The following is a 12,636-nucleotide window of genomic DNA, read 5'->3' on the forward strand; positions in this document are numbered from 1 at the left end:
TCGAAGCTCACTGTAAAATCAATGGGCATTTGGAAGGCTATTAATGTCAATGCAATTGTGACAAATGTTGGCTAGCAATTATGCTTGGCCTGTGTTCCAGAGTGCATCACATGTAATATATGCTACAGAAGCTATACTGTTTTAAAATTTATTGATAGAATAAAACAACACTGACTCCCATCTGATGCTTAGTTTACAATATATGGGATACTCACTAAAAAGATCCTTTGCAAGGTTCCTCTAGTAAACGCTTTACACGTTATATGCAATAGAAAAACAGTATCATCAGCAGTAAGGACTAAATTATCTTATCAATTTGGGAAAGAGACTTTTTATTTATTGATTTATGGGTTCTGTGCATCACTGGCTCAGCCAGCACTTTTTACCCAACCCTAACTGCCCTTGAACTGTGTGGCCTGCTAGCCAATTTCACTGGACAGTTAAGAGTCATCCACGTTGCTGTGGATATGGAGTCTCATGTAAGCCAGAATGGGTGATGATGGCAGATTCCCATTTCTAAAGGATGCTAATGAGTCAGATGGGTATTTATGACAAACAATGATTGTTACATAATTGCTATTAGACTAATTTTTAATTTTTGTAATCAAATTTGAATTTTGGCACCTGCCATGGTAGAATTCAAATGCATAGCCTCAGAACCTGAGTCTAGGAACTCTGGATTGCTAATCCAGTTACATATATAACGTGGTACTTATCGACCTATTTGAAAATTGGGTAAAATGGTTGGAGTATTATGTTGGATCCTTGGGGAAATCAACACCTGGAAAGGATTCTTTATAAAAATCAAAAGAACTGCGGATGCTATAAATCAGAGACAAAAATAGAAATTGCTGAAAAACCTCAGCAGGTCTGGCAGCATCTGTGGAGAGAAATCAGTTAATGTTTTGGGTCGAGTGACCCTTCCTCAGATGGATTCTTTATGTTTACCTAATTATAATTCTAAAACATCCATGGTGCCATTCTCTTTCCTGACATCCATTTGAAAGCCTTAAAACTTCTGAAAAACAGCTATAATCTCAAGAACATTTACGAAACATTTTGGTTCAGAGAACTGAAAAAGCAGCTTTAAACAGTGAGTCTTCAGTTATATTGGGCAATTGGAACTTCAGTTGCTTTCATCTCATATGTTTCACTAATGAGTTTATTTTTGCCTGGGAATCTTATGATGGAGATACTTAAGTTCAGAAATCCTGATGAATTACAAATCATTTCACCTTACCATGTAATAATGATTTGACTTACTTCCAGTGATCAGGTTACTCGCAGGTAACCAAATGTTCCTCCATTCAATTTGGATGTGGGCTAGTAGGTTGGGGTTATGTGTTAGAGTTTAATAATTTTAATTTTCTGCCACTCTTTGAGGGGATTAGGTTTGCCCCTTATATGCCCATATGTTGGCTGGTTATTTTGGAAGGAAGTGTTGTGGACATAGGAAAATTGATTTAGATTTTTTAAAATCATACAAACATACAGTAATTGAGTGCAGCTTTAAGAGCAATGATTTATTTAATAATGCCAGTTTTTAAAAACTCCGTTATGTGCATTCTGAAAACATCTTGTTGGAACTTTTTTCTACAAATTCATAACTCAGGATGTGGAATTGGTGTATAAAATCAGAATCTCTAAGATAAATTATTTTTTTAATCTAATTTAAACTGTACATCTATATACTAGATGTTGTGTCTAGTGCGAATTTATAACATCACACCATTCAGAGCGGCAATATTCCCAAAGGGGTGTGCTTTTGAGGTGAAATACCAATTTAACTGTTAAACTTTTTATAATCAAGTATCCACTAAATTTAAAAAAATTAAAAGCGACAAGGAGTGAGTAAAACATCAAAAAGCCATAAAGCTGCAATTTTTTTTCAGCACTGCCATTAGAAACCAGTAAGTCCAGCAAATTAAGTTATTCAAATATTTTCTTCCTCATGCTTTTGGCAGTAACTATCCTTCAATTTTAAAAATGATTACAGATTTTTTCCACGACTGTTGGGGCATTATTTGGAACCAATTTGAGAATTAGCTTAGTGGAACACTCTCTTTTGAGGCAGAGGTTGTGAGCTGAAGCACCACTCTAGAACAGTTTTGAACACATGATCAAGGCTGATATTTCATGATTGCGTTGAGGGTACAGTATGAAGTATTATCTTGTGTTATCATTCCGATGGGGTATTAAACTTACTGCTGGATGAGAAGTGGAGGGAAGTGGCTCACATCTGTTCACCCTGCTAGTAACCACAACAGAGATTTCGGTTCTCTTTATTGCAAGGTTATAACTTTCTCCAATAAAGTTGCAGTTAATTACTTTTTACTTTATGCAGTAAGGAGAAAATCAGAAGATTTTCTTGAGTTAAAGGAAGAAAATGTATTACTTCCAAAACCTGAGAAGAACAGCAATGGCAAGGCCTTAAGTACTTGGCCTGTGTGCAGTCAATTGGACACACGCCCACCGTAGAAAGCCAAATGGGACGCTGTCAAGTACAAAGAAAGATGGAAAAATATGTGGTTTAGAGTCCATTGGTTGTCTTTGAGCTATAAGGTTTAAACCTGAAGCTGAGGTTGCTTATCTTTTTTTGATACATCAGAAATAATGAATGTTGTGTTTATTTGAAAGTTCTCTGTTTCAGAAGCTTAGATGGTTTCTGGGATAACGCTTCTCTGGGAGATCTGAGCCAGTTTCTTTTGAGAAAGACAAGTGGAGATAGCAGCTTTCCTTTTCAATAACTTGTTGGAAGCTCTCAGAACCTCCCTTGAAAAAATGGTCTCATTGTATATTTCCAAGAGGCTTCTTTCAGATGGGGCTGCCTAATGACAGCTGTGGCATCAATTCCTAGCCACCAACATTGTTCCCTCAGCCAGTACTGGGATTAATTTATTATTATTTTGTTGTAGACATTTGGCTGCTGCATTTATAAGCAAGCAATTGTCTGGAATATATTTGAATGTTCTAAGAGTATGAAAGTTGCAATACAAATTTTTATTGTTTAGCTGGACCTTGTATGATTTTCCAGATAATTTATTCGTTATTTATATGATTTGTCATGGGACTTCATCATTCATTGTGAAAAGCTGCTATAGTCTGAGTGCCTTGTGGCAAACTATGTCATCATGATCATATGGAAAATTTCTGAAGCAAAGTCCTCCACCTGAAACATTAATTCACACAGCATCTGCAGTAATTTGCTTCTATGCTGCTAAGAATAGTAAAGGTCCCTACTTAGGTGGGCACACTTTGTAAATAGAAGGATGGATCACGAATGTTGCAGTTTTCTCCCGGTCCTGTCCAGATTAATCTCCAGTGTGGAAAATTAAGTGACCTTATAGAAACTTTCTTATAAGATTAATATAATAAAAAAGCAGTTGGAAATGAAATACCCAAAGAAATACCAAATCACCCACACAACAACCCTGTTATTTTCATATCTTTCTTGAATCTGTCCACATATCTCTTCCTATACCTCCTGCTGACAGCTGGGAGTCTCTAGTACAATCCCACCATTATGATTGCACCCTTCCTGTTCCTGAAATCTACCCGTAATGCCTCACTGCAAGATCCCTCTAGGGTATCCTCCTTCAGCACAGCTGTGATATGCTCCCTAACCAACTCCCCTCGCCTCTTTTGCTTTCTCCTCTGGCTTGTCTAAAACATCAATATGCCAGAATACTAAGCTGCCAAACCTGTCCCTCTTTCAACTATAATATTCTGGGGACCCAGGTTCAAATCCCACATGGCAGATGGTGAATTTGAATTCAATAAAAGAAAATCTGGAATTAAAAGGCTAATGTTGACTGTGAATCCATTGTCAAGAACAAAAATAGAAGTTGCTGGAAAAGCTCAGCATGTCTGGGAGCATTTGTGAAGAAAAAATCAGAGTTAACATTTCTGGTCCGGTGACCCTTTTATGGATCCATTGTCGATTGTCAGAAAAACCCATCTGGTTCACTAATGCCCTTTCGGGCAGGAAACTGCCTGGTCGGGCCAACATGTGGCTCCGTATCTGCTGCAATGTGGTTGATTCTTAACCGTCCTCTGGGCAACTAGGGATGGGCAATAAATGCTGGGCCAGCCAGTGATGCCCTCATGTTCTGAATGAATAAAGAAACAATGTCTGTATGATAGCAACAACATAATTCATCCAACTCACTTTCAATACTACTTGTATTGGAGCAAATACAGACCAGGCCTCCAGTTCCACTGATTTCAGCAACCTCTCCCTGACTGCTCTTCCTCTGAGGTATATTTGCCTTAGACTCGAGCTGTCCCCCAGTCTCTAATACTGATCCATCCCACCCCAGGCCTCCCAAGTGGCGCTGTAGAATCTCTCTGCCAGGATATTGGTGTCCTTGCAGTTTAGGTCCCACCTTCCCTGTGAAACCTCTTAATGATCCACATATCTGAAGCCCCTCACATCAGCTCTTTAGCCACATGTTCAGTTGTACACTGTCCCTGTTCCTTGTTTCACTATCATGTGGCAAGGGGAGTACTCCTGAGATTACTACCCTAGAGGTCCTGCTTTTTAGTTTACTGTCTAATTCCCCGAATTATTGTTGCAGGACCTTGTTACTTTTCCTACCTATGTCATTTATGGCAATATGGACAATGACTTCTGTCTGTTTATTCTCCCGTTTCAGGATGTCCTGTACCCACTCAGAGACATCCATGAACCTGGCACCAGGGAGGCAACATACCCTTCTGGAGTAGCATTGACGTACAGAGGGATCTGGGCGTACAGGTCCACAGGCCCCTGAAAGTGGCAACACGGGTGGATAAGGTGGTCAAGAAGGCATACAACATGCTTGCCTTTATCGGCCGGGGCATCAAATATAAAAGTATGTTACAACCGTACGAAACTTTATTTAGGACACAAATGGAATATTGTGTGCAGTTCTGGTTGTCACACTACTAGAAGGACAGGGATGCTTTAGAGAGGGTGCAGAGAAAGTTTACCAGGATGTTGCCTGGTCTGGAGGGTTTTATCTGTGAGGGAGGTTGGATAAACTCAAGATTGTTTTCACTGAAAGACAGATTTTGAGGGTCAACCTGATGGAGATCTACAAAATTATGAGAGGCATAGATAGGGTGGATAGCCAGAGGTTTTTCCCAGAGTGGCAAGGTCAACTACTAGAGGGCACAGGTTCAAGGTGAGAGGGGGAAAGTTTGGGGGATAAGGACGTGGAAGATTTTTCACACAGAAGGTGGTAGATGCCTAGAACACACTGCCAGTGGGGGTGGTGGAAGCAGCACGTTAACAATGTTTAAGTTGCATCTTGATAGACATGTAAACAGGAGGCGAATAGAAGGGTAGAAACTGTGCATGGGCAATAAGTAGCAGGCCTAAAGGATTCGGAATAGGCACAAACTTGGTGGGCTGAAGGGCCTGTTCTTGTGCCTGTATTGAATTGTTATTGTATAAGGTGAAGATTACATTTTTTCAAGACATTTAAAAATCATTTCCAGGCAAAAGATCTACATAGGAACATTTTATGTTTGATATTAAATAACTATTTAGAACTAATGGTATCTGATGTAAGTTTTATTGTTACTAAGGAAACAGATATTTACACCAGGGCCAGAGGAGTGATTGTATTTGTTTATCTGGTGTCATGAAACAAATATTTAGATCTAATGGTGTGCGCAGTAAGTTTTCTTTCTTGTTACTATGGATCATGATATTTGCACTGGTGCTAGGGGAGTTATTTCTATTTATTTCAAGTCAGTCAAACAATTGAACCATGATGAATGTCAACTTTTTTGCACTCTTGACAGTAGGATTAATTGTATACAAATAACTGCATTTTAAGAAATGCAAATATACAGTACAAAATTAAGGAGGGAAGCATTTGAGCCATGTAAGTAAATAAAAATGGTAGGGGGAGAATAAGCAATTCCAGTCTACTGAAAGAGGTAGACAAGAAGTGTGACTGGGAATAAGAGAGGCATCTTTACATCTTGACCAACTTTGTAACCTTGTAGATAAATAATGTTACACTTTGCAGATATCATGGTTGTATCTTTCAATATCAGAAAACGATGCATTATTTGTATATCGTCAATCAATAGATGCATTGTTTCAGTAAATTTGCTCATTAAAATAATACATGAACCACTAAGACGTTTAGATTGTTTTGCAAACAGCCCAACAGCAAAAACTAGAAATTATACTCAACCTAAAACTACATAATATATAGAAATGATTTAAACTTTATGTAGGAGGGTTGATCAGTAAGTTTGTGGATTATAAGAAAATTGGTGGGCTCGTGATTAATGAGGAGGATAGCCTTAGATTACAAGAGGATGTAGACTGGCTGGCCAGATGGGCTGACCAGTGGGAAATGGAATTCAATCCAAGTATGTGTGAGGTATGCACTTGGACAGGACAAACAAGACAAGGGAGTACACGATAAACAGTGAATGGGATAATGATAAATTGGAAGCACTGAGGATCAGAAGGACCTTGATGTGCGTATTCACTGATTCCTTACTGTAGCAAGACAGTAAGATAAAGTGTTTAAGAAGGCATATGGGATACTTGCCTTTATTATTCATGACATAGAGTCTAAGAGCAGGGAGGTTATAGCGAAACTGTATGAAATGTTGGTTAGGCAACAGCTAAAGTATTGTGTATAATTCTGGAATCCTCTTTACAGGAGGGATTGGGTTGCACTGGACGGGGATTGCAGAGGAGACTTGCCGGGATGTTGGCTAGGATGAAGAGTTATGAAGAGAGATTGACTATACAGGGGTTGTTTTCCTCAGAGCAAGGGAGACGAGAGGGGACATGATTGACATGTACAAAATTAAGGGGCATAGGTAGGTAGACAGGAGGAATATTTCTGTTCTTGGTAGAGAGATTGCTGACCAGAGAGCATAGATTTAAGGTAGGCGATGCAAGGAAAGACTTTTTCAGAGGGTGGTGGGAATCTGGAACTCATGCTTGTAAGGATGGTAGAGGCAGAAGCTCTCAACATCTACAAAATATTTTGATGTGCACTTGTGATGCTGAGGCATACAAGGCTATGGACCAAGTGCTGGAAAATGGGATTAGAATAGTTAGGTGCTTGTTTTGACTGGTGCAAACTCAATGGGCCAAAAGGCCTTTTTTTGTGCTATTGACCTCTATCACTGGTCATGCTTTGTTTTTTAAGTAATCTATTTGTATTCCTTAAACACAAACTTGACACCAAAAACACAATTCTGGATCAAACAATCTGTCATGTGGCAGGTACCTCTCCATAACTGGGTCTGTATTGTGAATATATGACTGCTGCTTTAAGATAAAGTAATTTCATAGTCTAAAGTTGACTTCACAGTTGTGACTAAATCGCTAGTTTGGGACAGAAATAAATTTGTGAATTTAATTCCCTGAATTCAGTGGTTCTGAAAGTAGCATGTTCTTTTTTAAAAATATTTTTACATTATTGCAGCTAAACTGGGACCTCTGAAGTTAACATATATAGAACAGAGAATTCCTACAGTGTGGAAGCAGGCCATTTGGCCCATCAAGTCCACACCAACTCTCTGAAGAGCATCCCACCCCCTGACCTATCCTTGCATTTCTATGGGCAATTTAGCATAGCCAATCCATCTAACCTGCCTCCAGTCCAAAACAACCTTCCACCACCACCCTCTGTCTCCTCCCTTCAAGCCAATTTTGTATCCAAATGGCTAGCTTTCCCTGGATTCCACGTGATCTACCCTTGCTAACCGGTCTAACATATGGAACTTTGTTGAATGCCTTGCTGAAGTCCATATACATAACATCCACCACTCTGCCTTCGTCACCTTCTAGTGTTCCGGCACCTCACCCATGGTTATCGATGATACAAATATCTCAGCAAGGAGCCCAGAAATCACTTCCCTAACTTGCCACAAAGTTCTGGGATACACCTATCCAGTCCTAGGGATTTATCCTTCTTTCTGCGTTTTGAAACGTCTAGCACCGTTCTGCAATATGGACACTTTTAAGATATCACAATTTATTTCTCCAAGTTCTCTAGCTTCTACATCCTTCTCCACAGTAAATACAGACGTGAATTACTCATTTAGTATTTCACCCATCTCCTGTGATTCCACACATAGACAGTCTTGTTGATCTTTAAGGGGCCCTGTGGTCTCCTGAGTTTCTCTTTTGTCCGTCATATTTGTAGAATCTTTTTTGGATTCTCCTTAACCCTATTTGCCAAAGCCATCTCATGTCCCCCTTTCGCACTCCTGATTTCCCTTGAGTATATTCCTACTGCTCTTATACTACTATAGCAAGTCACTTGATCCCAGCTGTCTATATCTCAAGGTGAACGTGTGTCTCTTTCAGAAATACTCAAGTAATCTTCACCTCTTTATAAATGGTAGCTAAATAAGTCTTTAAATCTAATCAAATTTCTGTACTAGACGAGGAGACATAGATTTTTGTTGAAGATATCAATTCTCTTACAATTCAGTCAAAAAGTAAACAATATGTGAAAATCTAGTGAAGAGAGAGTTCTGCGAACATAACACCAAGACTTTGCAACCCAACGGTCTCGTAATACAACCATTATAATGCTAGGTAAAACCCATTTATCAGTCAAAAATGTTGCTACATGACATGTTTCTGGATGACCATCAGACTACTAACTCAGCAAACCAATAAACTTCTTTACTCTCACAAATGTACAATATATTCAGGTGGGCGCCACAGTAGCTCAGTAGTTAGCACTGCTGCCTCACAGCGCCAGGGACTCGGGGTTCAATTCCACCCTCAGGCGACTCTGTATGGAGTTTGCACATTCTCCCCGTGTCTGTGTGGGTTTCCTCCAGGTGCTCCAGTTACCTCTCACAGTCCAAAGGTGTGCAGGTTAGATGGATTGGCTATGCTAAATTGCCCATAGAAATGCAAGGATAGGTCAGGGGGTGGGATGCTCTTCAGAGAGTTGGTGTGGACTTGATGGGCCAAATGGCCTGCTTCCACACTGTAGGAATTCTGTTCTATGAATGTTAACTTCAGAGGTCCCAGTTTAGCTGCAATAATGTAAAAATATTTTAAAAAAAGAACATGCTACTTTCAGAACCACTGAATTCAGGGAATTAAATTCACAGCAGTGTGGCTCAAGGATCGGTGCTGGGTCCACTGCTTTTTGTCATTTATATAAATGATTTGGATATGAATATAGAAGGGATGGTTTGTATATTTGCAGATGCCACCAAATTGGTGGTGTAGTGGACAGTGAAGAGGGTTGTCTGAGTATATTGGGACCTTGATCAGATGGGCTGAAGAGTGGCAGATGAAGTTTAATTTAGATAAATTTGAGATGTTGCTTTTTGGTAAGGGAAATCAGGCCAGGACTTGTTCACTGAAGGGAACGTCCTGGGGAGTCATAGAGACATATAGCGCGAAAACAAACACTTTGGTCCAACCACATGATGCCAACCATAATCCCAAACTAAAATAGTCCCTCCTGTCTGGTCTTGGCCCATATCCCTCCAAACATTTTTTTACTCACGTACTTCTCCAAATATCTATTAAATGTTATAACTGTACCCAAATCCGTCACTACCTCTGGCGGTTCATTTCACACACGAACTACTCTTCATGTTTTAAAAAGAAAGTTGCCCCTGAAGTCCTTTTTAAATCTTTCTCCTCTCCCCTTAAAAATATGCCCCCTTGTCATGAAGTCCCCCACCCTAGGGAAAAGACATCTGCCATTATCTATATTCCTCATGACTTTATAAATATCTGAGGTCACCTCCCAACCTCCTATGCTCCAGTGAAAAATGTCCCAGGTTTCAGTTCTGGTCTCCCTGCTATATGAAAGATGTTGTGAAACTTGAAAAGGTTCAGAAAAGATTTACAAGGATGTTACCAGGTTGGAGGGTTTGAGCGATTGGGAGAGGCTGAATATGCTGCGGCTATTTTCCCTGGAGTGTTGGAGGATGAGGGGTGACCTTAAAGAAGTTGATAAAATCATGAGGGGCATATATAGGGTAAATAGACAAGGTCTTTTCCCCAGGATAGGGGAGTCTAAAACTAGAGGACATAGGTTTTAAGGTGAGAGGGGAAAGATTTAAAAGGGACTTAAGGGACAACTTTTTCACGCAAAAGGTGGTGTGTGTATGGAATGAGCTGCCAGAGGAGGTGGTTGAGGCTGGTACAATTCCAACATTTAAAAGGCATCCAGGTAAGTATATGAAAAGGAAGGGTCTAGAAGGATATGGACAAAATGCTGGCAATTAGGGCTTGATTAATTTAGGATTTCTTGTCAGCATGGACAAATTGGACCGAAGGGTTTGTTTCCATGCTGTACATCTCTGACTCTATAACTTGCCAACCAATTAGCACCCCTTTCTTTCTATAGTATAAATTGTTGTACTTGTTTGAAAATTGACATTCTTGCATTTGTCCCTGTGAGTGCAAACAAAAAGCTTCAGCAAAATGTCACTCTTTTCAGCAATATTTAAGTTCTGCACCGCCAAACAATCCTTTGTATACCTGAGGCAGAAGTTTACCTAAATTACATTTATAAATGACTGCATTGATAATTTAGATTTTGTTTGAAATTGGACATGCTAACACATCCCCATTTCCTTCAGAAACCTGGAATAAATACCAACTGGACTGGTGACTTTTCTACCTGAAGTTTATTCAGTTGTTCCCGTACCTTCTCCCTCAATTTTCACCCTGTCCATTCCTTTGAATACCACTATGGATATTTTACTATCTTAGTAAGTGACAATGCAAAGCTCTCAGTGGGTATTCTAGCCTTATAATGTGCATGCAAAACATACTATCTTTGTCTCTAATATGCCAAACTCAACCTCTTCCTATTTGCTTATTATTCACATGTTGGTAGAAATTTTTGGATTCTCTTTTATGTTAACTGGCATTCCTGTCTCTCATTCCCTCTTTGCCAGTCATATTTTTCTCTTCATCTACCAGTAAAGCTATGAAATTCATCATACACCTCAGTTTTTCAGTCATCTCCCTTGTTGACCGTGAAGGCCTGTTTTTATTTGCCCTACCTATCATCTTTTTTTTAAAAGTACCTACCTTGTACCTGAAGCACCTTTAAAGCTCACTTGTTGTTTTATTACACTTCTTAATGCCAGTCTTTGATTCCATTTTATCCTGGCTAAATTCCTTCTCATCACATGAAAATAAGGTTTCTTCCATTCAAGGCATGCTGCTTCAATCTTCCGCAGCTACACTGGCGCCATGTCCCACCTCCTCCTCCATTATATCGATGACTGTATCGGCACCACCTCATGCTCCCATGAAGAGCTCGAACAGTTCGTCCACTTTACTAACACCTTCCACCCCAACCTTAAGTTCACCTGGACCATCTCTGATACCTCTCTCTCCTTCCTGGACCTCTCTGTCTCCATCTCTGGTAACCACCTGGAAACTGATATCTATTTCAAGCCCACCGATTCCCACAGCTACCTAGAATACACTTCCTCTCACCCATCTTCCTGCAAGAATGCCATCCCCTATCCCCAATTCCTTCGCCTCCGCCGCATCTGCTCCCAAGATGAGGTGTTCCACTCCCGGACATCCCAGATGTCCTCGTTTTTCAAGGACTGCAATTTCCCCTCCACAGTGGTTGAAAATGCCCTCGAACACGTCTCTCGCACCTCAGCCCTCACACCCCCTCCCCACAATAACAACAAAGACAGAATTCCCCTTGTCCTCACGTATCACCCCCTCAAGCTCTGGATTCAACGCATCATTCTCCACCACTTCCGCCACCTGCAATCTGACCCCACTACCAAGGATATATTTCCCTCCCCACCCTTATTGCCTCCCCCTCTCTCCGCAACTCCCTCGTCCGCTCCACACTCCCCACTAGCCCCACTGCCCCCGGCACTTTTCCCTGCAACTGCAGGAAGTGCTACACCTGCCCCTGCACCTCCCCCCTCCGCTCCATCCCAGGCCCCAAGAAAACCTTCCACATTAGACAAATGTTCACCTGCACATCCACTAATGTGGTATATTGTATCTGCTATTCCCAATGTGGCCTCCTGTACATCGGGGAAACCAAGCGGAGGCTTGGAGACCATTTTGTAGAGCACCTACGCTCGGTTCGTGACAAACGACTGCACTCCCAGTCGCGAACCACTTCAGCTCCCCCTCCCACTCCTTGGACGACATGTCCATCCTGGGCCTCCTCCATTGCCACAACGATGCCACCCGAAGGCTGGAGAAACAGCACCTCATATTCCGCCTAGGAACCCTGCAGCCCAGTGGTATCAATGTGGATTTTACAAGCTTCAAAATCTCCCCACCCCTGACCTCATTCCAAGACTAGCCCCTCTCATCCCCGCCTTGACCTGTCCATCTTTTCTCCCACCTATCCGCTTCTCCTACCTCACTGACCAACCCCCACCCCCACTTCCTACCTACTCGCTTCGTCTGCCTCCTTGACCTGTCTGTCTTCCCTCCCACCTACCCGCCCCTCCCTCCTCATCGACCAACTCCCATCCCAACTCCCTACCTACACTCACCTGTACTGGCTTCATCCCCGCCTCCTTGACCTGTCTGTCTTCTCTCCACCTATCTGCTCCTCTTTCCACCTTCTATATCGCCTCCCCCTCTATTTATTTCAGAGCCCCCTTCCCCTCCCCCATTTCTGAAGAAGG

General features: G+C 41.2%; 1 protein-coding gene across 1 annotated transcript in view; it reads left to right on the plus strand.

Annotated features, from left to right (window-relative positions):
• Positions 1-12,636, plus strand: part of ppat (phosphoribosyl pyrophosphate amidotransferase) — a 61,384-nt gene that overhangs the window by 1,717 nt on the left and 47,031 nt on the right. The window lies entirely within an intron of this gene.

Source organism: Rhincodon typus, chromosome 1 (genome assembly GCF_021869965.1).
Source record: "Rhincodon typus isolate 14 chromosome 1, sRhiTyp1.1, whole genome shotgun sequence".
NCBI classification, from domain to species: Eukaryota; Metazoa; Chordata; class Chondrichthyes; order Orectolobiformes; family Rhincodontidae; genus Rhincodon; species Rhincodon typus.